Genomic DNA, 24,025 nt, shown 5'->3' on the forward strand with positions numbered 1-24,025 from the left:
CTGTGGAGAGAAAGAGAAATGGAAATTTTGTAAGGACGAGTGAAAGGTGGAGAGGTTTAAGGAGATGTTTCAGATAATTCTGATTATAACTGAGCCAGGATGATTTAAATGGAGTTTTTTTTTCATATGATGTGCGACCCTTGACATCAAAAAGTACAGTTTGAAAATTGCTTAATGAAACTATAGTATAAGTACAATTGCAATTTTCTATTTTTCTCTGGCTATTCTCTTGTTTTGAAAATATCAACATTTTTTGGAGCTCTTATTGCTTTGCATTTCCAATTCTGGCCCTTCTGAATGCCTCCTGGGCCATGTTCTAGCGCCTTGCTCTTTGACCTGCTTTATCTAATCTTGTATTCCTGAAGATTACTGTCTCCCTACAAGCATTGTAAATATTTATTTTACCTAATAGTCCATTTAAATCTTACTATTGATATCAACCTTTTGCACATTTTATTTACTTGTAATTGGCTGTATATCTTGGATAATCATTTATTCTTGACAGATTTGCTTTTGAACAGTACCTTCCAGTATCTTCCCAGGTTCAAACCAATACCCCAAAAAGCATGCCAGTGTTTGGTTACTTGCCTTTGCTGTTCCTAAATTAGTTTGCAACCTACCAGTATAGTCATTATTACATAGTGGTTCATCTGATCGATTCCATAAAAAGTAAGTGGGCTATTCATGAGCTAAATGTAGAAAAGAGTCACTTCTCTTCCCTCCCTTGTTTGAGAAGCAGTCATGCAATACATTGAAGATTGTACAAGCATTTCCAGTTTCTGTTAAGTTGCTTCCAGCACTCAATCATTCCTCTTATTTTGCTTTGTAGCAAACCCCAAGTGTCATCCTCATCTTGTTCATATGGAGTGGGAACTGATATGAGACTCAATCAGTTTTGTTTTTATTCTTTGATTTTATTTCCAGATTTATGAAAATTTAATACTATGCTTTTTCTTGTGATGCTATTTTGACTGCTTAACCCCTCATATGTCTTACACATGCCATGCCATTTTGATTTCTTGGGCATTAATAGCAGTTGCTGCCAATTCTCTAATTTCACTATTAATATTGATGCTTCTAGCATTAATGAATGTATTTGTAAGGACATTAGCTATGCTTCGCTATTTGCTGTAAGTTAATTAGAAGTTGTATTGCTGCAAAATAAGCTGATTCATAAAGGTAAGCTTTAGTGCTGCAGATGAGTCACTGGAAGCTTTTAAAGATTGATCCTGCATTCGTCAATTTTTTGAAAGCTTCCATTGTGTCATAAAGATTAAAATAGACAGTGGCCTAAATATTCCGATCCTGTCCGCTGCAGGAATAGTCGCGGGCAGAACAGAGAATTTGACGGACAAGCTAAAGATCTGTTTGACCTGGGGTAGGAATTTCCAGTCCTGGGGTGAGCGGGATCGGAAAATCCCAAGCAGTATTTCCCTCCCCAACTCTAATTTTCTTTGCCTGTAGATAATGTTTGGGTCACAATAATATATATTTTTCTTTTTCTCTGCCTTATACATTACAGTGATGAAATCTTTTCAGTTGCTGAATTACCAAATGTTGCCACTTTTAAAAAATGCTTTCAGAAAAGATTTGACAGAGGATGTTTACAAGGGGCAAAAAAAGTCAGAAAACTCATTGATTTGCCCATGATGCCCATAATTAGGAAATTTGACTCAAATGTTTTGTCACTTAGTTTGCTTATTTTGTCAAACCTTTTTGTTCTGTACACAGTTTATTTTATCTTACAGAATGTCTCCACTTCACTTTTTACTCTAAATTTTATTTTATTCAGTTATTTTTGGCTTTCCCTAGCTGATTGAAGGGCAGGTTTCAAAGTTTGCTGCACTGGACTTGTGTTTTTGCCTGCAGCAGCGCTGTGTCATCTGTTCCTTGCTGTTCCATTGTCAGTTGAATCAATGCCACTTTGCGTGAATCTGTTGAACAGAAAAGATGGATTTGTCTTGAAAATGTATGTTAGGTTATGTGAAAGCAGCAGGAAATCGCACCCAAAACCAGGTGATGTACCGCTGAGGAGTTAACATATCACAGCTGAAATGCTGTCCATCAAATTATGCCTGCTAACTGAAGGAAACTTTTAAGACCTGCAGGTAGTGAAATAATAACAATTCTATCAATTGTATAGAGCATAAACATGTTTTCCATGTTGGAATTTTTGAATTTTTATTTCCGATTTATAGTTGGTGTATACATTCACAAATGTTAGCTGTTAATTGGAAGCATTCTTAACAGTGTAGAGCAGCAGAGACATTTAATTACAATATTTTTTTTCTGGATGTGCACTCAGTGTGCAGCAGATTGGTTAGATGCAGGTTTACATCCATGGTGCCTCATATAATGTATTCCTAATCTCCAGCAGGAAGGCCCTCAACTGAATTGAGCAATTGTGTTGGCATTTATTTCCACAATTAAATTAAATGGAAAGGCTATTGTGAAAAAGAAAGCTGATGTTCGATCACTTGAATAGTTTTAATGAAAATGACTGCATAGAAAAAATAAAATAAGGTAAGATAGATTAGGGATGGTAACTGGAGAGAAGGTTCAAAAGGAGTACAAATTCAGTCAAAATATTTAGAAATAGAAGAATGTAATAGAAAAGGGGCATATCGTGCGTTTGTATGATTTGTATTTGTTTCTGAAAATGGTGAACTGAAGTATGTTGAGCTCTTGACTTGGAATGGAAAGGTACATATTAGGGAAAAGTTGGATGGATACTGCAGGGTCAGTTGGAACTCTGTTAGCAGTCCTTAAAGGAGTACATGACACGGGACAAAATAAGATGGGAACTTAAAAACAAAATATGAGGGTACACAGTAAAACACCATGAAAAAACAATTTTCTCACCCAAATACCGGAACTAAAGGTCACTAACTTGAGGAATAGACACTTGATAGACCAGTGGATGTAGATGTCCTGGATTCATTTAAGAAATATTTAGTTGCTACAATGGAGTGATGTAGAATCTCAAAGTGATTAAGTTAAGATGAGCCAATAGTCATTGCACATAAATTTTACCATTTTACTTTTGTTCACTCTTTTGTATGTAACCCCAAATCACCAACAATTCCCATGAAAGAAATTAAATTATTGTAAGTAGTTCTGTTTTATATAACTTACCACCTCAGTCAGATTTCCAGCTGTGAGACAGATAAAACTATGTACCATTGAAGAGAATCTTGTTTTTGTTCTGAAGTGAAGTGTGCCGGTGGAATGGATGCTGTCATGGAAATGTGAATCAGAATCGATAGGCAGGGTGGAACGGGAAAGGCTGGTTATGAGGGTTCAAAATACACGGACATGCTGGATGAATTTGTCCTCAAAGCCCCCAAGAAGCCTGGAAAAATTCAATCATAGGAGCAACCAATGAGACAATTACCCTTCCACCTACATGAGAGAGAGAATCCGTGAGGAGCTTCTCCTCCAAAGATAGCTTCTGTCTCGTATGCTCGTTGCTTCAGCTCTTCCTCCTCCTCCTCCAAAGATAGAATCCATGTATGGAGGAGCAGCAAGGGTGGATGGAGGGAACTTTTTTTTTGTACTTTACTCCTAATCAGAAAAGCCAGTTAGGTCCAATCAGAGTCCCCACACGAGGACAAACCAGATCCAAGCTGACAAGACAGGATATACATCCCATCTTGGGCTTGATCAAACAAGATCCAATCTTACAGGATAAGCCATTACACCCCCTCCCGGGCTTGATCTGAGCTTCATCTTAGCTAAAAGGCCGAGATGGCATTGAAAAATTGCATCAGGTAAAGCCTCGGTTTAACCTCATTGGCTACCCTGATCACTTGCTCTTTCTATCCAGCACAGGAAAAACCATGATTGCAGGCTTCAGCACACCCCAAGTGCAATGGGATAGCCATGTCCCCTGCCTGATCATGGTTTCACCCCTGCCAAAGGGAACCTGTGACTGGACATGAGGGAGCAGTAATACTAGCCAAGTCCCACTTTGGTCAAGCAGGGGCTGCACTGTCACCAATCACTTCAACCAGCTGCTAGACAGAAGAGGAAGGAGGAGATGGCTGGAAACCCAGTATTGGTGTGTGGAGTACAGATCATATGCGGTTACATTTTCACTGTGTCACATGAGTTCCATCCATTTTTTTTCTACTTCCAAATCTACCTTGACTCTATCAGCTTCAGTTCTGATTTAATGCATTAGGTGGTCTGTGTAAGTTGCACACAGGATGACGGGGCCAAAAGTGCAGCACTCGGGTCCAGTATTTTTGATTTGATTTATTATTGTCACATGTATTGGTATGCAGTGAAAAGTATTGTTTCTTGCCCACAATACATCAAAGAATACCATTCATAGAGTACATAGGGGAGAAGGAAAGGTGCAGAATGTAGTCTTACAGTCATAGCTAGGGTGTAGAGAAAGATCAACTTAATATAAGGTAGGTCCATTCAAAGGTCTGCTGGGAAGAAGCTGTTTCTGAGTCGGTTGGTACGTGATCTCTGACAGAAAAAAACACTTGTCAAGAAACACATTCCAGGTAACATCCATCAATAAACAAACTTTAGATGAGTGGAGTTGGGATCATCCTTTCCCAAATAGAGGTAAATCCCTGTTGACAGAATGTGAACTTTCCATTTTGCACACCAACTATTCACATGGCTTGTTAAATTGATCTGGGCCTAAATTTGTAGGCATTCATGAGATGTAGGCATCGCTGGCTGGGCCAGCATTTATTGCCCATTCCTAATTGCACTTGAACTGAATGGCCGAGGGCATTTTCTTGCTGACTGATGTCAGGCTAATTTACCTTCGCTGGCCTCTCACTCCTTCCTTCCTTGAATAGCAGTGTTACATTTGCTGACTTCCAATCCACCATCACTGTTCTCAAACCTGGTACGTGAATCACAAAATGTTAGTACAAAGGTAGAGCAAGTGATTCGGAAAGCAAATATTGGTGTTTCTTGCAAGGGGAATGGAATATAGAAGTAGGAAAGTTGAACTGTAACTGTACAGGTCATTGGTGAGACCAGCTTTGGTCATCTTATTTGAAAAAAAGCTACAATTACCTTAGAAGCCGTACAGAGATGTCTCACTTGACTTATTCCTGGGATGAAGGGCTTATCCTGTGAAGAAAGGTCAAACAGGTTGGGCATTTATCCATTGGAGTTAAGAATGAGAGATGATCTTTATTGACAGGGTGGATACTGAGAGGATGTTTCCTCTAGTGGGGGCGACAGTTTAAGAATAAGAGCTCTCCCTTTTAAGGTTGAGATGAGGAGAATGTTTTTCTCTGAGGTCATTAGTATGTGATATTCTCTTCGCTAGAGAGCAGTGAAGGCTGGGTCATTGAACATTTTCAAGAAGAGTTTGACAGGTATTTGATAGACAAAAAAGAGACAAAAGAGTCTAGGGTTAATGGGGTGGCGGGGGACACACACAAGAAAGTGGAGTTGTGACAACAACCAGGTCAACCATGATCTTATTGAATGGTGGAGCAGACTCTAAGGGCCAAATAGCCTACTCCTCCTAAGTCCTGTGTTCCAAAATTAGGGAATTTTAGAAAATCATTATTAGCACATCCACTATCTCTGTAGCTACCTCTTCTGGAACCCTAGGATATATGTCATCGGGTCCTGGGGGTTTGTCAGATTTTAGTCCCCTAAGTTACTCCAATATTTTTCCTTTGCTGATATTCATTACCTTCATTCTTATCAACTCTTTGGTTACTTTCTATTTCTGGAATGTAATTCATGTCTTCTATGATGAAGACAGATACAAAACATTTGTAAGAATATAAGAATTAGGAGCAGAAGTAGGTCATTTGGCCCCTCGAGCCTGCTCTGCCATTCAATAAGATCGTGGCTGATCTTTTCGTGGACTCAGCTCCACTTACCCGCCCGTTCACCTTAATTCCTTTACTGTTCAAAAATCTATCTATCTTTGCCTTAAAAACATTCAACGAGGTAGTTTCAATTGCTTCACTGGGAAGGGAATTCCATAGATTCACAACCCTTTAGGTGAAGAAGTTCTTCCTCAGCTCAGTTCTAAATCTGCCCTTATTTTGAGGCTATGTTCTGGTTTCACTCGCCAGTGGGAACAACATTCCTGCTTCTATCTTATCTCTTCCCTTCATAAGCTTACATCTTTTCTATAAGATCCCCCCTATTCTTCTAAATTCCAGTGAGTATAGTCCCAGACTACTCAGTCTCTCCTCATAAACCAACCCTCTCAACTTCAGAATCAACCTAGTGGATCTCCTCTGCACCCTCTCCAGTGCCAGTATATTCTTTCTCAAGTAAGGAGACCAAAACTGTACACAGTACTCCAGGTGTGGCCTCACCAGCACCTTGTACAGCTGCAACATAACAAAGAACAATACAGCACAGGAACAGGCCCTCCAAGCCCGCGCCGCTCCCCGGTCCAGGATTGAATCCTGAATCCAGGATCCCCACCCAATTTTCCAGCCTATCTACATACCAATATCCTATCCACCGAGCTGTCCCTCACAGCTACGATGCTTTGTTCATTACAACCTATTAACTCACCCCCACCCCCCCATTCCAGACCATGTGATCTCCAGGGAGAGGCGAAAACCCAGAGTGAAAACCCCAGGGCCAATATGGGGAAAAAGAAAATCTGGGAAATTCCTCTCCGACCCCCTGAGGCGATCGAAACGAGTCCAGGAGATCACAATGGCCCTGATCGGAAAATGCTTCCCAACCCTAGTCATTTCCACTTCCACGAACACCATATGAATTCCCTGCCCCCGAGACAGGTTCCCAACTATCCGCAGTCTCGCTCTGTACTGGCACCAGCAAGATGATCATAGAATGAAGCCATGAAACGAGAAACAAGGAACAATTAGCCCGCGCCGCTCCCTGGTCCAAACTAGACCACTCTTTTGTATCCCTCCATTCCCACTCCGTTCATATAGCTGTCTAGATAAGTCTTAAATGTTCCCAGTGTGTCCGCCTCCACCACCTTGCCCGGCAACACATTCCAGGCCCCCACGACCCTCTGTGTGAAATATGTCCTTCTGATATCTGTGTTAAACCTCCCCCCCCTCACCTTGAACCTATGACCCCTCGTGAACGTCACCACCGACCCGGGGAAAAGCTTCCCACCGTTCACCCTATCTATGCCTTTCATAATTTTATACACCTCTATTAAGTCTCCCCTCATCCTCCGTCTTTCCAAGGAGAACAACCCCAGTTTCCCCAATCTCTCCTCATAACCAAGCCCCTCCATACCAGGCAACATCCTGGTAAACCTCCTCTGTACTCTCTCCAAAGCCTCCACGTCCTTCTGGTAGTGTGGCGACCAGAACTGGACGCAGTATTCCAAATGCGGCCGAACCAACGTTCTATACATCTGCAACATCAGACCCCAACTTTTATACTCTATGCCCCGTCCTATAAAGGCAAGCATGCCATATGCCTTCTTCACCACCTTCTCCACCTGTGACGTCACCTTCAAAGATCTGTGGACTTGCACACCCAGGTCCCTCTGCGTCTCTACACCCTTTATGGTTCTTCCATTTATCGTGTAGCTCCTCCCTACATTATTCCCACCAAAATGCATCACTTCGCATTTATCAGGATTGAACTCCATCTGCCATTTCCTTGCCCAAATTTCCAGCCTATCTATATCCTTCTGTAGCCTCTGACAATGTTCCTCACTATCTGCAAGTCCTGCCAGTTTTGTGTCGTCCGCAAACTTACTGATCACCCCAGTTACTCCTTCTTCCAGATCATTTATATAAATCACAAACAGCAGAGGTCCCAATACAGAGCCCTGCGGTACACCACTAGTCACAGGCCTCCAGCCGGAAAAAGACCCTTCCACTACCACCCTCTGTCTTCTATGACCAAGCCAGTTCTCCACCCATCTAGCCACCTCCCCCTTTATCCCATGGGATCCAACCTTTTTCACTAGCCTACCATGAGGGACTTTGTCAAACGCTTTACTAAAGTCCATATAGACAACATCCACGGCCCTTCCTTCGTCAACCATATTGGTCACTTCTTCAAAAAACACCACCAGGTTAGTGAGGCATGACCTCCCTCTCACAAAACCATGTTGACTATCGTTAATGAGTTTATTCCTTTCTAAATGCGCATACATCCTATCTTTAAGAATCTTCTCCAACAACTTCCCCACCACGGACGTCAAGCTCACCGGCCTATAATTACCCGGGTTATCCTTCCTACCCTTCGCTGTTTTTATACTCCATCCTTCTAGCAATGAAGAACAAAATTCCATTTGCCTTCTTAATTACTTGCTGCACCTGCAAACCAACTTTTTGTGATTCATGCACAAGGACACCCAGGTCCCTCTGCACAGCAGCATGCTGCAATTTTTTACCATTTAAATAATAATCCATTTTTCTGTTATTCTGACCAAAATGGATGACTTCATATTTACCAACATTGTATTCCATCTGCCAGACCCTCGCCCACTCACTTAGACTATATCCTGTTGCAGACTTTGTGTCCTCTGCACACTTTGCTCTACCACTCATCTTCGTGTCATCTGCGAACTTTGACACACTACACTTGGTCCCCAACTCCAAATCATCGATGTAAATTGTAAACAATTGCGGTCCCAACACTGATCCCTGAGGCACACCACTAGTCACTGATCGCCAACCAGAAAAACACCCATCTATCCCCACTCTTTGCTTTCTGTTCGTTAACCAATCCTCTATCCATGCTAATACATTACCCGTAATGCCGTGCACCTTTGTCTTATGCAGCATCCTTTTGTGCGGCACCTTATCAAATGCCTTTTGGCAATCCAGATACACCACATCCACCAGTTCTCCGTTGTCCACCACGCTCATAATGTCCTCAAAAGAATTCCACAAAATTAGTTAAACATGACCTGCCTTTCCTGCACATGCGTGGCCTTCCCAATGGGACAATTTCTATCCAGATGTTTTGCTATTTCTTCCTTAATAATAGATTCAAGCATTTTCCCCACTACAGAATATAAGCTAACCGACCTATAGTTACTCACCTTTTGTCTGCCTCCTTTTTTAAACAGTGGCGTCACATTTCCTGTTTTCCAATCTGCGGGAACCACCCCAGAGTCCAGTGAATTTTGGTAAATTACCAAGAGTGCATTTGCTACGTCCCCCGCCATCTCTTTTTAGTACCCTGGGATGCATTCCACCAGGGCCACGCGACTTCTCCTCTACCTTTTGCCTAATTAGCTTTCCTAACACTGCTTCTTTAATGATAATGATCGTTTCTGGGTCCTCACCTGCCATAGCCTTCCTTTCATCAATTTTTTACATATTATTTGTGTCTTCCACTGTGAAGAGCGACACAAAATGCCTGTTCAATGCCTCGGCCATTTCCTCATTTCCCATTATTAAATCCCCCTTCTCATCCTCTGAAGGACCAATGTTTACTTTGGCCACTCTTTTTCTTCTTATATATTTGTAGAAACTTTTGCTATCTGTTTTTATATTCTGAGTTAGTTTATTCTCGTAATCTATCTTTCTTTTCTTTATAGCTTTTTTTCATGGCTTTCTGTTGATCTTTAAAAACTTCCCAATCCTCTAGTTTCCCATTAATCTTTGCCACTTTGTAAGAATTTTCTTTCAATTTGATGCAATCTTTTATTTCCTTAGATATCCATAGCTGATTATCCCTTTTCTACAGTCCTTCCTTAGCACTGGTATATACTTTTGCATGAGCAATGTAAAAAATCACTTTGAAAGTCCTCCACTGTTCCTCAATTCTCCCACCATAAAGTTTTTGCTCCCAGTCTACCTTAGCCAACTCCTCCTTCAACCCATTGTAGTCTCCTCTGTTAAAGCACAAGACACTGATATTGGATTTTAACTTCTCACGCTCCTTCTGTATTTTAAATTCAACCATACTGTGATTGCTCCTTCCAAGAGGATCCCTAACTGTGAGATCATTAATTATTCCTATCTCATTACACTGGACCAGATCTAGGACATGTAGATTAAAATCCCACGTGATAATTGCTGGACCATTTTTACATGCATCAGTTATTTATTTGTTTATTGCTCACCCCACTGTGATATTATTTGGTGGTCTATAGACTATGCCTATCAGTGACTTTTTCTTCTTTCTATTTCTAATTTCCACCCAAATGAATAAGATGCTTTTCTCCGTAGAATCTATATCATCTCTCACTACCGCCCTGATGTCATCCTTAAATATCAGAGTTACATCACCTTCCATATCTTCCTTTCTGTTCTTCCAAATAGTCTGATACCCCTGGATATTTAACTCCCAGTCGTGACCACCCTGCAACCGTGTAGACCTTATTCAACATCTCTGCCATTTCCCATGCTAATTTCTCCTGTCTCTCCATCTAAGAGACCAACATTTACTTTAGCTGTTCTTCTTTTATTCAACTACAAAAGCTGTTAGAATCTGTTTTTATTTTCTTAGCTTGTTTGTTCTTTTTTTTTCCCCTAATTTATCGGTTTTTGGTGTCTGGTTGGTTTTGGAATTCTCTCAATCCGCAGGTTCACTACTATTCTTTGTAACATTGCAAGCATTTATTTTAATCTGATACTATCTTTAACTTCCCTAGTAAGCCACAGGTGGATCTTCCAAAGTATTTTTTTAAAGGACTATATTTTTGTTTAACATTTTGAACCATTTTTTGAAACGTTTCCCATTATTTATTTCCTGCTGTACCTTTTTAGCCTACTTATTGAACAAATCTTCCTAGATCTTCACTTGCACCAATGTAACTGGCTTTGTTTAAGTTTAAGATACCTGTTTTGGATTGCAGCATACTGTTCTCAACTTAAGGTGAATTTAAATTGTATTAAGATCACTTTTACTGAGAGGATCTTTTACTATGAGATTACTAATTAATATTGCCTCATTACACAATACTATATTTAAAATAACTTTGTCTTTATTTGGTTCCATAATGTATCTTTCTAGGAACCTGCTGTGAAAGCATTCTGCAAACTCATCTTCCAGCCTACCTTTGCCAATTTAGTGTATTCCAGTCGATTAAAATTCCCCATGCTTATTACATTGCCTTTGTTTCAAAATCCAGTGATTTCTTGCTTAATGTTCTGTCCAACAGTACAACTATTCCTAAGGGGATGATAAACTATTCCCATAGGCACTTTCTGACCCTTGTTATTCCTATGCTTAACCCAGATTGATTTTGCTGCCTGACCTCCTGTGCCAAGGTGCTTTCTGATTACTACTGTTATGCCATCCTTTCTTATCAGGGTTGCTGCTCATTCTCCATTCTGCCTGTCCTTTTGAAATTTTGGGTACCTGGTCATTTTATTTCCCTTGCTTAGCTTGCAATGATGCCATTGTAATGATGATTGTATCAAACCCATTGATGATTGATGTTTATTTGTGCAGCTAGTTTGTCTGTCTTGTTATAAATGCTTCATGCATTCCAGTAAAGAGCCTTATTTTTTTTAACCACAATTCTTTGCATGAACGTGCTATCCTTCCTTGTCCCATTCCACTTGGTTTTATTCTAATCGCTGCACTACTCTATTGCTTTGACTTTTCTCTTTAGATTTCTAAATGGTGTGCGGGTTAGGTTGATTGGCCAGGTTAAAAAAATTGCCCCTTAGAGTCCTGGGATGCGTAGGTTAGAGGAATTAGCGGGTAAAATATGTGGGGGTAGGGCCTGGGTGGGATTGTGGTCGGTGCAGACTCGATGGGCCGAATGGCCTCCTTCTGCACTGTAGGGTTTCTATGATTTCTATGAAATCTCCCTTCATCTGACCTTTTTTTCCCTTTCACTTTATTTAAAGCTTTATTCATGGCTTTAGCATTCACTTGGAAGCATCCCCGCCAACCAGCAACCTCTTTCCCAAGTACTGATGGCAGCCTGTGCCTGAGGAATTGAAAGCCTTTCTTCCCACACCACTCTGTGAACAAATCTGAATGGGTTGTTATTATGCAGCGGTACCAAGTATCTCAGATTGTCAACTGCTTTCTTAATGTTGGAATGGTATTTTGTTTGCAATTACAAATGTGAATCTAATCTTGAGTGCCCTCTGGTGGTTTTTTGAAAAATAAATTGGAATGGGCAGATGCTGAAAATTATTTTCCTTTCCTCCTCATTTTTTAACAAAAATAATTTAAAAATACATCTCGACAATAACCCCAAGATTTTTTTTATTCCATGCAAATTTGAAAATAAATGAACAAACTGTCCACTTTACAACATCAGACATGTTATTGATTACGTGAGTGAATGGCAGTTTGTATGATGTCATTTTCTACAATGTGCCATTGATAAGTAATTGGGATCTTGATTCAGCAATTGCATCATTTCCTGTTTTGAATTTGGCAATGAATTATGAGATGATTTCTTTTTATTGCTAATACACCAAAGCATTTGTTATGGGGAACAATAAATGCAAACGAGTGCTTAAATTGTGTTCCTCGTCCAATGTACATGATAAGTTTATGCCCCTTATGTAATGCAGAAACAGGTATAACTCTGTGCGTGTGCATCTGTGGCTTGATATAATGCTTTGTTTCATATTGCTCCTGTGAAGTGCCTTGGCACGTTTCATTAAAGGTGCTATATAAATATAAGTTGTTCTGTGCACTGTCGTAGTTCCTTAGTGGCTAATACATGACTTTTGCCTTGTTTCGATCGCTTCTTGGCCTTTAAGCTAAGACCGAGCTTCAGATCAAACCCAAGATCAGGTTTAATGCCTTTCCTTCTCAGCTTGGATCTTATATGTCCCTCTTGTGAGGACAATGAATTGGATTCAGTTTGAATGTGCTTTGGTGTTTGGAGCAAGCAAGGGAATGGATTCAGGTCTGCACGGCCCACTCCGCGCATTGGCTTTGTAACTTTAAGAATAAATTTTTTAAAAAGTTGCTGTAATTTTGATTGTTTGCAAGTCAAAGACGTTTTTTTAACGGGTTCCAACTATCCAAGGAATTTGATTATTTTGGTAATTTGGTGATGCATATTATGTGTGTGATATTCCTGCTGGTCAGTGCAATGCCTTCCTGTATTCGGGAAGGAAAAATGAAATCTGAATCTGGAACCATCTATCACAGACTAAACTTGAAATAAACTTCAGTCATCAATATTGAAAAGTTATATATTCCCAATCTCTGAAATGATTTTACTGTTGGTGTGAATTTTGAGTTGCCTGTGAATTATATTTGAAGCATTGAATTGGATGCTAAGTGCCAACTCTGTAATGTAATTTATTAAATAAATAATTCTGGTTATTGCTTTGACTGAATTACAGTGATGAAAGAAAGCTGCATTGAATAGCATTCACAATTGTCATTTGGAGAGCAAGATTAGGAAAACCTTATTTACATAATGTTACAGCATGGAATGCAGTTCCACAGGGAGTGGTTGAAACAGAGACTATTGCATAATTTAAAGCACAATTGGTTACATACTTGAAACAAGATTAGATTTTTATTTTTTCATGGGACTTGGATGTTGTTGACTGGGCTGACATTTATTTTATATCCCCAATTGCTCTTGAGGGGCAGTTAAGAGTCAACTACTTTGCTGTGGATCTGGAGTCATATTTAGATCAAAGCAGCTAAGGACGGCAGATTTTCTTCCCTAAAGGACATTAGTGAATCAGATGGGTTTTTATAACAATCAACAATGGTTTCATGGTGGGATTAAACTTGGATCCCCAGAGCATTGCCCTGGGTCTCAGGATTACTGGTACAGTGACAGTACCACTATGCTACCCTTTATCATTTTGGATAATGCTAGTAAAGAACTGCCTTGGCACAACAGATTGCATTGTTTTTTTTGTACAAGTATCTGCGGTGTTGTGAAGGTTCACTTGATTTGTTACTCTAAATAGGTCGATATTTCTGGCAGGCAGTTAAATGGATTTTTCCCCCAAAAATATTATGTACAGAAGAATGATTAAGGTCTTTGGCATGAGCAGATATATTCCAACAAAATAGTTGGCTAAAGTTTTTTGATTTGGCACCATCTTATAGCCAAATTCCATCTATAGAATGAATGACTCATTAAAGGATTGACTCGTCATGATGAAACAATTAATTCCCAAGAATTAAATTCAAGCAGTTATGGTGACACTAATGGTGAACAATTGAAAATGAAGTGAAATAAAAGTTGCAGAATGATTATTTTTGCTTGGACAATTCAGCTAGATTTGTGAAGCATTTAAAAATGTTCTCAGGAGTTGGGTGACAGTGGCATGGTCTCATTTATTGTCACTCCCTATTTGCTTTGTGAGGATGATAGTTGACCTTTTTGAACTGCTGCAGTCCTTAGATGATGGGGAAATTGGTGCTTAGCTTTGAATTTAATTGTTCTCTCGTGATTGGTTTAATTGTTTAGTGGGAACCAAATAAAGAAGCAAATTTGGTTGCATCAGTTCAAACGATACACCATTAAATTTGGACCAGAACTATTTTTCCAGAGTTAATGCATGATGAATCACAGGCAAAGTGAGTGCGTGGGTAGGTTCCTTTACTGCAGTGTATTTCAACAGACTAAAGTGGCCTTTTATTAGTCATGAAACACCTTCCATTACTGTCAGTTTAGTTACTTTAAGTACAGTAAAGAAAACATGACTTAAAAATAATTGTGAAATAAATATCTCGGTAATTTAAACAAATATGCTGATTGTGATTCAAAAATAACAGCCAGAACACCGCCTGCAATAGCTTCTATTCCCACTCCTGCACCATTGACTCAGGCATCCCTCAAGGATCTATCCTTGGCCCTCCTCATTCTTGTCTCCATATTACCACTTGGTAACATTATCCAAAAACATAGCTTTGGCTTTCACATGCACATTGATGAATTCCAGCTCTACTCCAATGCTTCCACTGTTGCTAATTTATCAGACTGCTTGTCTGACATCCAGTACTGGATGAGCCAAAATTTCCTCCAATTAAATGTTAGGATGACGGAAGCCATTGTCTTCAGTCCACGTTGCAAACTTTTTTTTCCCCAGTAATCGATTCCACCTCTCTCTCTGGCAACTAACTGTTGGATTCTGGCTTCAAACTGCTAGATTTTAGCTCCATATCCTGGTTCTTTGGAGAGTTGGTGATGAGGCACAGCTTTTGGTTATGAACTTCTATTTCAAAGGCACATGGTGTTCAGTCCAGCTGTACAGTGTCGTAACAAAGAAGCCTTCCTTGTGTCCCTCTTTTTATACTCTCTCTGCTGAACAATTTTTGCAACTTAAGCAACCTGTCAGCAAGTACCTTTGCATTATTCTCTAGGCTGCAGCGTGAACCAGTTCTAAACAACTCCACAGCCACAAGCCTGTTTGCCAACAACCTTTTGTCTTCTACCACAGGTTGCAACAGTTCAATACGTGATGCTTCAAATCCCTCATGGCTGAGGCTGAACTTGATTGTTTGCAACCTTGATGTCATGTTTGACCCCAAAATGAACTTCTGACCACATATCCATATGATCACTGTGGTGAACCATAGATGGTTACCACTATGGGTACTGAACCATAGATGGTTATCACTATGGGTACTTGTACATATGTTACTGTTGTCACTGTTGGGGTTAGGGTTGGGGTGTTCTACCTGTTGGTATTGTTCTGTGGTACACTCCGGTTGGCTCCGCCTACCTGTAGGAGTATAAAGGTCATTGCACTGCCTGGTGACCCTTTAGTCTGGGATTGTATCGTTATGCAGTATGCTCCATTCTTGTTACTAATAAAAGCCTTTATTTCCCGGGTACGATCCAGCCTCCCGAGTGATTTAATCGCGCATCAATCACTACGATGGCCTGTTTCCACATCTCTAACATCATCTGCCTCCATCCATTCCTCTGCTCATATTTTGATCATCTCCAGGCTTGCCATTTGAAATACATTCATGGCCAGCATCCTGCATGCTACCCTCCAGAAATTTGGGGTAATTCAGCACTGTGCCGTTTGTATCCTTACTTGCACATCTATCACCTGTTTTCTGACCTGCTTGGTTAAGAAACAGCTCAATTTTAACCAAAAATTGCACATTTATTTTCAAAATCCTCCAGTGCCACAACAATTTTCTGAGCACTGTGCATGAAGGCATTCTGCGTTTACGCAGAACCAGCACATGCGCTGCGCATGCAGAAAGCACACACTTTTCCCTAGAGAAAGTAAGATGATTCAATAGAAATAGAAACTTTATATGATGATACAATAAAATTATATAATAACACAATAGAAATGTAATTAGGTACATATTGTTTTGCTGAGGATGATGAAATGTAACTCCCACCTACCCCTTTTGACTGCAAAAGTCTGTGCAATGCAAGTAGCCTTTACTACATTATTATAAGATTTTATCCTTGGGTCTTGACTCAGTTCCCAGCAGAGTCATAGAGTCATACAATGCAGAAAAAGTCCTTCCGTCCATCAAGCCTACACCGACAATAACTACCATTAAAGGCGTGCTAGTCCCATTTTCCTGCACTTGCCCCATATCCTTGAATGTTATGATGTTTCAAGTGCTCATCCAAATATTTTTTAAATGTTGTAAGGCCTCCACCACCTTCCCAAGCAGTGCATTTCAGATTCCCATCACCCTATTAGTGAAAATGCTTTTCTCCAATACTAGGCAAGGATCTACAATACAACATTGTCTTTGTGCTTGTTTGCATTCATGTTAAAAATAAAAGACATCTGGGACCCATAGAAGAAGTGCCAAATGAATGTTACATAACATTAAACCATTGTTATTTAGAGTACAGAGCTGTTGTGGGGTAAATCGAGATGACTGGTACTGTCTTAATTATAGACAATACAAAACTCATGAGGCAGATATCTCTGTATAAAGACGTAACATTTATTCAAAAGAAAAACACAACAGGCAGCTGCAAGGAGATCACCAAAAGGGTTAAGTAGCTCTGAAAGCGACAGAACCTCTCCGATGAATCTAATGTATACAATCAAAAACAGATCAATTATAGTTTTCCTTATTAGTTTAAAATCAATTACATTCAGTAAACATACATCAATAATAATCCCTGACATGCACCTCAGCCAATTGCGTTCTACCATCCAGCATAATGATATCTCATTCGTCCATTTAATCCAGATGCTAACTCCCATCTTGGCTACAGTCACTTCCTTGTTTCCTGGTTATCCTAGATGCTACCACAAAGGTCAACGTGGACATTCTCACCGGATCATTGCCAAACCGGATAGACATTTGATCCCGCATCCAGGCACGTCACTATCCTAAGTCTGGGCAATGAGTAAGCCTATTCGTAATGTTGCAATCTGTGTTCCCGCATAAGAAACTTTCTGAAATGAATTTTGCTGACTACAGGGGTTCCCAGGCCTTTGGCTCTGAACTATTCGCCTTTCCAATATGCCTTATGGTAACCTGCTTTCAGCTGAAGCGAACAATGATTCATACAATACTTAAAATTCATTTTAAATATTAGCATGTTTTAAAATCATATTTACTTGTTTAATTCCCATACTGCATTCACAAGTATGTAAACTATTCTCTCAGCTTACTAACTTGTTTCGATTTAACTCTTTATTGGTAGCCTTGTCAATGCCTTAAGGTATGTTGTCTAAAAACCTTATTAACTGGTTAGGAATTTTCCACTTCAAGAGCCATATGTTATGGTACAGAATTTATAATCCAGAGGCCTGGATTAATGTTCTGGAGGACAAGATTTTAAAAAGTCAGAGAATTTAAATTCAACTGATTAAACTAGCTTAAAATTCTGGAATTGTTGACTACAAAAGAACCAGTTTGTTGTAAAAACCCACCTGTTTTACTAATGCCCTTTAGGGAAGGAAATCTTTGCATAATCGCGTGCGACAGTGTTGGTGCATTTTTCTTGTTCTATTTATAGTCAGGCAGTATGACACCTATATTGTACAACACTTTTGAATGTTGGAGGGGTGGCTAATGGGAAGACCACACTGGTAGATCATGTTATGGTGACTGTTGAAAAAGTGCATCTCCAATCAATGAAGTCTGGGCACCCCTGTGTTAAAGGCACTATATTATTTGATTTTCTATTGTTGCATATAATATTTCTTGGAAATTGGGATCACATGGATAGACCATAATTCTAGCACTAGATATTCCTATGCTTCTATTAAATGAGCAGTGTTTATTTTTAGCATTGCATAACTGACTGGAGCATTATGATTGTGTGCATGGTAAAGTTAATTGCACTGTGCTAGGTAGCTATTGCACTGCAAAACTAATAAAAAGCAAATTACTGCAGATGCTGGAATCTGAAACCAAAAGAGAAAATGCTGGAAAATCTCAGCAGGTCTGGCAGCATCTGTAACGAGAGAAAAGAGCTGACGTTTCGAGTGCAGACAACCTTTTGTCAAAGCTTTGAGAAAATGCTTTTGTCAAAGCTTTGACAAAGGGTTGTCTGGACTCGAAATGTCAGCTCGTTTCTCTCCTTACAGATGCTGCCAGACCTGCTGAGATTTTCCAGCGTTTTCTCTCTTTGGGCCACTGCAAAACTATACAGTTCTGAATTTTATGACAATTACTTGTATATAATTTAACCAAACTTCCTGTGCAAGTGTAAATGCATAGTAAATTGTTCATGTATATGTTCACAGCCAAATGGCCATGCTTACCCTTGACTAGTTTAAGAGTAAGCATGGCCATTTGGCTCCTCTGGATTTATACAATCAGAGCAATTCTACCTTTACTATCATCACTGCATCCAATTTGTCAAATGATGCCAGGATTTTTTTTGTTTTTTTTGATTTCCAGTATTTTACCTTGCGATACCATTCCAATTTCCCCATACTAGTTTGAATCTGTCATTTTGTCTGATTCCTGCTCTTTAATTTAAATTAGTGTTGTAGATTAAACGTTCCCATACTATTTGCTATCTTGTATTCCCCTATGAAAACATCTTGGATGTGTTGCCTGCAAGCTCAAATTTCCCCAGTCATTTTACCCAATTCAATCTTATTCTCTGCACTGCCTCCAACGTTTTAAACGTGCTCGATGTTTCTCAGTGACCAGGCTGGATATGGTATATAAGGTCTGGTCCGACTAGAACACTGCACAATTTTGATCACAGTCCCCATGATTTACATTTTGCTGTTTTGTCTATATGTTTGAACACTCTATCCACTTTGTTGATTGCTATTCTACGATGGTTGCAATTGTACCATTCGTGGTGTGCATGTTACCTATTTTATCTTTCCACTTTTCTGCATTTAGACCCTCATATTTTCATTAGTTTTATGACTCGCTTCTATTAATTTCAGTGTTCCTCCTAGTATCATCTGCAAATTTAGCTAATATGGACTGGGTTTCGAATCCAAAGCATTGATGTAAATTAGAAACACTAGTAGTCCCAAGTCTGAACTCTGGGAATCCCCCCCATTCCCCCCACCCCAACACCAGAACCAGTACATGTTGTTTTCTCACCCTCAGTCACTTTTTAAATCCACGCCAAAGTACTGCCTTGTATGCACACAGTTTTAGGCTCAATAAATATGTGGTATCAAGTGCCTTTTGGAAGTTCTAAATACCCAATGACCTGGAATTTAAGTGAAAATAATGGTGAGTCTATCGGTGCAAACCGATAAAGTGTAAATCAGACGGCAGCTTCTGGCAACTGCACATTGACAGCTACATGTGGAAATAAGAAAATTGAAGCCTGTATTACACTGCTCCCCCAAAACATTCTACTCGAGAGAGATCTTGTATTCAGATATTTGGAAGTACATGATTTTATGCTACTTGCAGAATCGATACATACCCATTAAGCATGCCAGGTAAGTTGGAACTTGTTTATTCATGCATAACTGCATTCTAAGAAGTATAAATCTTAATGACTGGTGCACAACCATACACTGGCACTGAAAATTAACTTGGAAGTGTGGAGCCTCATTCCTTTAAGTTATTATTGTTGGTGTTTTTATTTACAAAACAATAAATACTTAAATAAAGTAAGTATTTCTCCGTTCTCTTGTGAATGAAACAGTCGTGGGTCAATTCTGATTCTAAACCACTTGGTTATTTCCCATTTTACATTGGATAGATTAAAGTCTTGAATTTAAATAACCTTCCATTCTAGCCTACTGTTCTTATCTCTTCAGGAAGGTGACAGTTTGTTCTTGTGCATTTCCCTCTGACTTGCTACCTTGAATTTATTCATATCACAAATTTTGGACAGAAATAGTTCTTTCTGTAGTTGATCTCTTTTGCAGGATCAACTTCCAAATTGCCCAAGATACACGTGAGGGTGAATTTCTTCAGGATTGAAACCCTGTTCAAGTGCATGGACATGCGGAGTCATGAAAGAGAAGCTGAAGAAATCTTAAAGAGCTTCATCTCCTGTGACTTTGCCTCCCTCCTGTGTCACCAGTGATGTTTTTTTCTTTGCTGGAGTTCTTGTATCTGTGTCTCAGGGTTACTGTATCTGCATCTGGTGTCTAAACTGCCATCTACCCTGTGATCCATTTTGTATGGGATCTAGTTATAGCGCTGCTCCCTTTCCCATCTTCACCATGTCAGTTAATTTCAGTTGATGTCACAACATTAAAAAAAATGTCATTGTCCTTGTTTGATTAAAAAACAACCCGTCTCCTGGATGAGTCCTTTTTGTTCTGGTAATGGACCCCACTATTTATAAGGGTATCATTGTTATTCTCAAGGTTTCACCTTGATGATTTCACGTTCTGAATAGCTCACACATTGTGACCTGACCTTTGTTTCAGTCCCAACAATGGTATTTTAATTATGCAAAATGATCAATCTGTGTACTTTTAAAAGCTCTTTCCAGGCTTTTGAAGTAGTCCTACAATGAACAAATATTCAGGATGCTCATTTCAGGCTTCTCATGAAGAAAGATTTCAGAAAGATTGTGGTGAACTCTGCCTTTGTAATTAGGTAGCAAAGTAACCCAATTCTTATTTGACTGGATCTAATTTATTTTGCACTTCTGAGCATGCAGACATGTGGGAAGCACAGGTTAAATAAAGAGTAAATATACATCTTGATTCTCCCTCCTCTTCCACACTGAATGAGAAAGCTGATAATATAAATAGTCAGACATAGGAATGTACACTGCAATAGGAAGAAATCTCAGAATTATTACAATGCAGAAGAAGGCCATTCAGATATTGTGCTGGCACCAGTTCTCCAAATGAGCAATTAATTTAGTGCCATTCTCCCGCCTTCTCCCTGTAACCCTGCACAGTCTTCCTTTTCAGATAACAGTCCAATTCCCTCTTGAATGCCTTTATACTAAGTGCCTCCACCACTCTCAGTGCATTTGGCCCCCATCCTGCTTATTCTGCTCTTTCCACATAGCCCTAAAAATATTGCTTTTCAAATAGTTATCTAATTCCCTGGGCCTCATCTCATCACTGCTTGAAGTTAACAGGTGGTAGGAGATACCTAGACCCAATGTACAGACTGGCAGGTTTGACTTTGAGTGCTGCTGGCTAGTGAAATTGGAGGAGATAGGAATTGCCTCCTCTCTGAGACCCTAGTGTCAATCTCCTTTCTTTCCCCAATATCCATCAACACCCCCTGCCCTGTCTAATATGCCCTACCCCCTTTTCCAAAGCCTGACCCCGTCACCTCTAAACTTGTGGCAGGGGTGGGTGGTCAGGTGGTGGGCGGTCAGGTGGTGGGCACTCAATTGATGGCACAGTGTCTTATTTTACAGCTCCAGTGCCTGCTTTCCCACCTGCTGGTTGTTTGTAAAATCCAGCCTGTGAGTTGCTGATGCTCAGATTGATTTTTTTCCAGTTGTATTATTTAATGTGTTGCAGATATGTAGTTCATAATTCATACGTTTTAGGATATAACTTTTGGTTTTGGGAATTAAAGTGTTAAATGTGAGATGAATGGAAACATTTGATTGAAAAACTAATGAACAATCCTGCAATAAATGCAAATTAAAAAGCTTGGAGTTAATTACAAGTAAAAAGGCAACCTATCTTTATCTTGTCAGGTCGGAAGTAAGGTCTGAACCCATAAAATCCCTAGAGTGCAGAAGGAGGCCATTTCGCCCATCAAGTCCACATTGACTCTCTGACAGTGTACCTTACCCAGGTCCTCTCCCCTGTCCTATCCCTGAAACCCCACACGTTTACCATGCCAAATCCATCTACCCTACACATCTTGGGACATTAAGGGGAATTTAACATGGCCATTCCACCTAACCTGCACATCTTTGGACTGTGGGAGGAAACAGATACAGACACGGGGAGAACATGCAAACGCCACACAGATAGTCATCCAAGGGCGGAATTGAACCCGGGTCCCTGGCATTGTGAGGCAGTTGTGCTAACCACTGCCACCAAGCTGCCCGTCTGCCATGGTGAACAATGGATGGCACATCTTTGTAATGGAGCCAGGAGGTCTACCCTTACTTCAGTAAAATATATAAATTGTTCATGTAATTTCCAGATGAAAAGAAGTTGAAAATTAATTGTAAACAAGAGAGTTCGTTAACAGGGCCAGTAATTCTTGGAGAGGGACTCGTAAAACTATCAAAAATATAAATTATTTAAAAGGGTGACAGAATCAAAGTTATGTTGAGGTAAAAATGATTGATTTGCACTTTCTGCTTTAAGACATTACAAAATATGGCACATTGTCATAGGGATAGGTTCTTGGGGCAAAATGTTATTTTGTTTCAATTATCTTGGTGTTTGTTCAGAGAAGAGGCAGTTTTTGTTTTGCTTGGGTGTAGACTACATCTCACTGGATTGAGTGAGCCAACAGGAGATGATTTTTAACCAGGCCTGTACTTTTAAGTGAGAAAAATACTAACCTTATTAACCATGGAACAGAATGCGGGTGGAACTCGAGCTCAGTTTGGATTTTGCGAGGGGGAGGGGGAAAAGTAGCTGGAAGAATTCCCTAGCTTGGAGCTAGAGGAAGAAATCTACAGGCACCTTCATAGAGAAAACCAGCAGTTAGCTTTGAGAATGAATACAGCCTGAGTTTGAGCTGAGTAGTCCACAGTCATGAGGTTTTGAAGAGAATTTGGAGGATTATTTTGCCAATAACTAATCGAAAGGTCCCCAGGAAATTTCATGCCTCGAGGAATAGCTGAAACACTGAGGAGAAATTCATTACTTCCTGGTCTGTGACATATATTTGGGTTGGTTCCAGGTAAAGTCAATGAACCTTCAGGATATTTGTAATGTGTAAGGGGACTCTTGGAGGTTGGGAGTGAAAAATATAACTGAGTTTATAGAATAAGTTTTTATATGTTGTAGTGATAAATTATTGGTGCTTGCTTTGTTTAATTTCTTTTTATATGCAATAAAGTTTGTTTTTGTTTAAAAAACTGAAATTTGGGCGTTCCAATTTCTCTAACAGTTCCTAACTGGATTGTCACAATTGCAGTTTTATTATTTCTTGCACTAACTAGCACTGCCAGTCAACTTTTGCATTGCATTTTAACATTTATATCTGTTGCATAGTTAGTGACCTTACTTGCTCTTACTAACATCTTGCATTCAATTAATTGACATAAATGGATCATTATATTTAATGCAACTCGAATAAAAGATTAACAACAGTGTTAGCGGTGAATTTGTTGAAAATAGTGGCCTCAAAAATATACTGCACAGATGGTGTGATGTATAATTTGAAGTTGAATTTGTTTGTGTATAATCTATACATATCTGTGTGTTAAGAAAGATAAAAATGGTTTCAGTTTCATTTATGTTTTGTTTATGAACCTTGCTGCCTGGATGTCTTGTGAATGAAAAGTTTTAGTTCTTTTGGGTTTGGTTGTGTATGTACGCACTTAATGAGGTCTTGCAATCCCTTAAGTTAAAGAGATGAGTTAAAAGGCATTGAAAGTTTAATAATTCTAAAAACAAAATATGAAGTAGAAAAACTTTACAGTTTCCTTGTGACAATAATCTAGGGACACATAGGAAAGAAAGGGGTTGAAAGAGGAGTGGTTTAGTGCGTGTGTCAGTGAGGGAAGCTCTCTCAGAAGCAAAACTTGAAGGCTAGTGGGACAGGAGTTTAACTGAATAATCAATTATAGGACTCAGTAAATTGATCAGTTTAGTGGAGGTGCTACTGGAAGACGGAGTTT

General features: G+C 39.6%; 1 protein-coding gene across 1 annotated transcript in view; it reads left to right on the forward strand.

The window, feature by feature from the left end:
• LOC144494922 (guanine nucleotide-binding protein subunit alpha-14) overlaps positions 1-24,025 on the forward strand; it is a 150,481-nt gene that overhangs the window by 104,526 nt on the left and 21,930 nt on the right. The window lies entirely within an intron of this gene.

Source organism: Mustelus asterias, chromosome 6 (genome assembly GCF_964213995.1).
Source record: "Mustelus asterias chromosome 6, sMusAst1.hap1.1, whole genome shotgun sequence".
Lineage (NCBI taxonomy): Eukaryota > Metazoa > Chordata > Chondrichthyes > Carcharhiniformes > Triakidae > Mustelus > Mustelus asterias.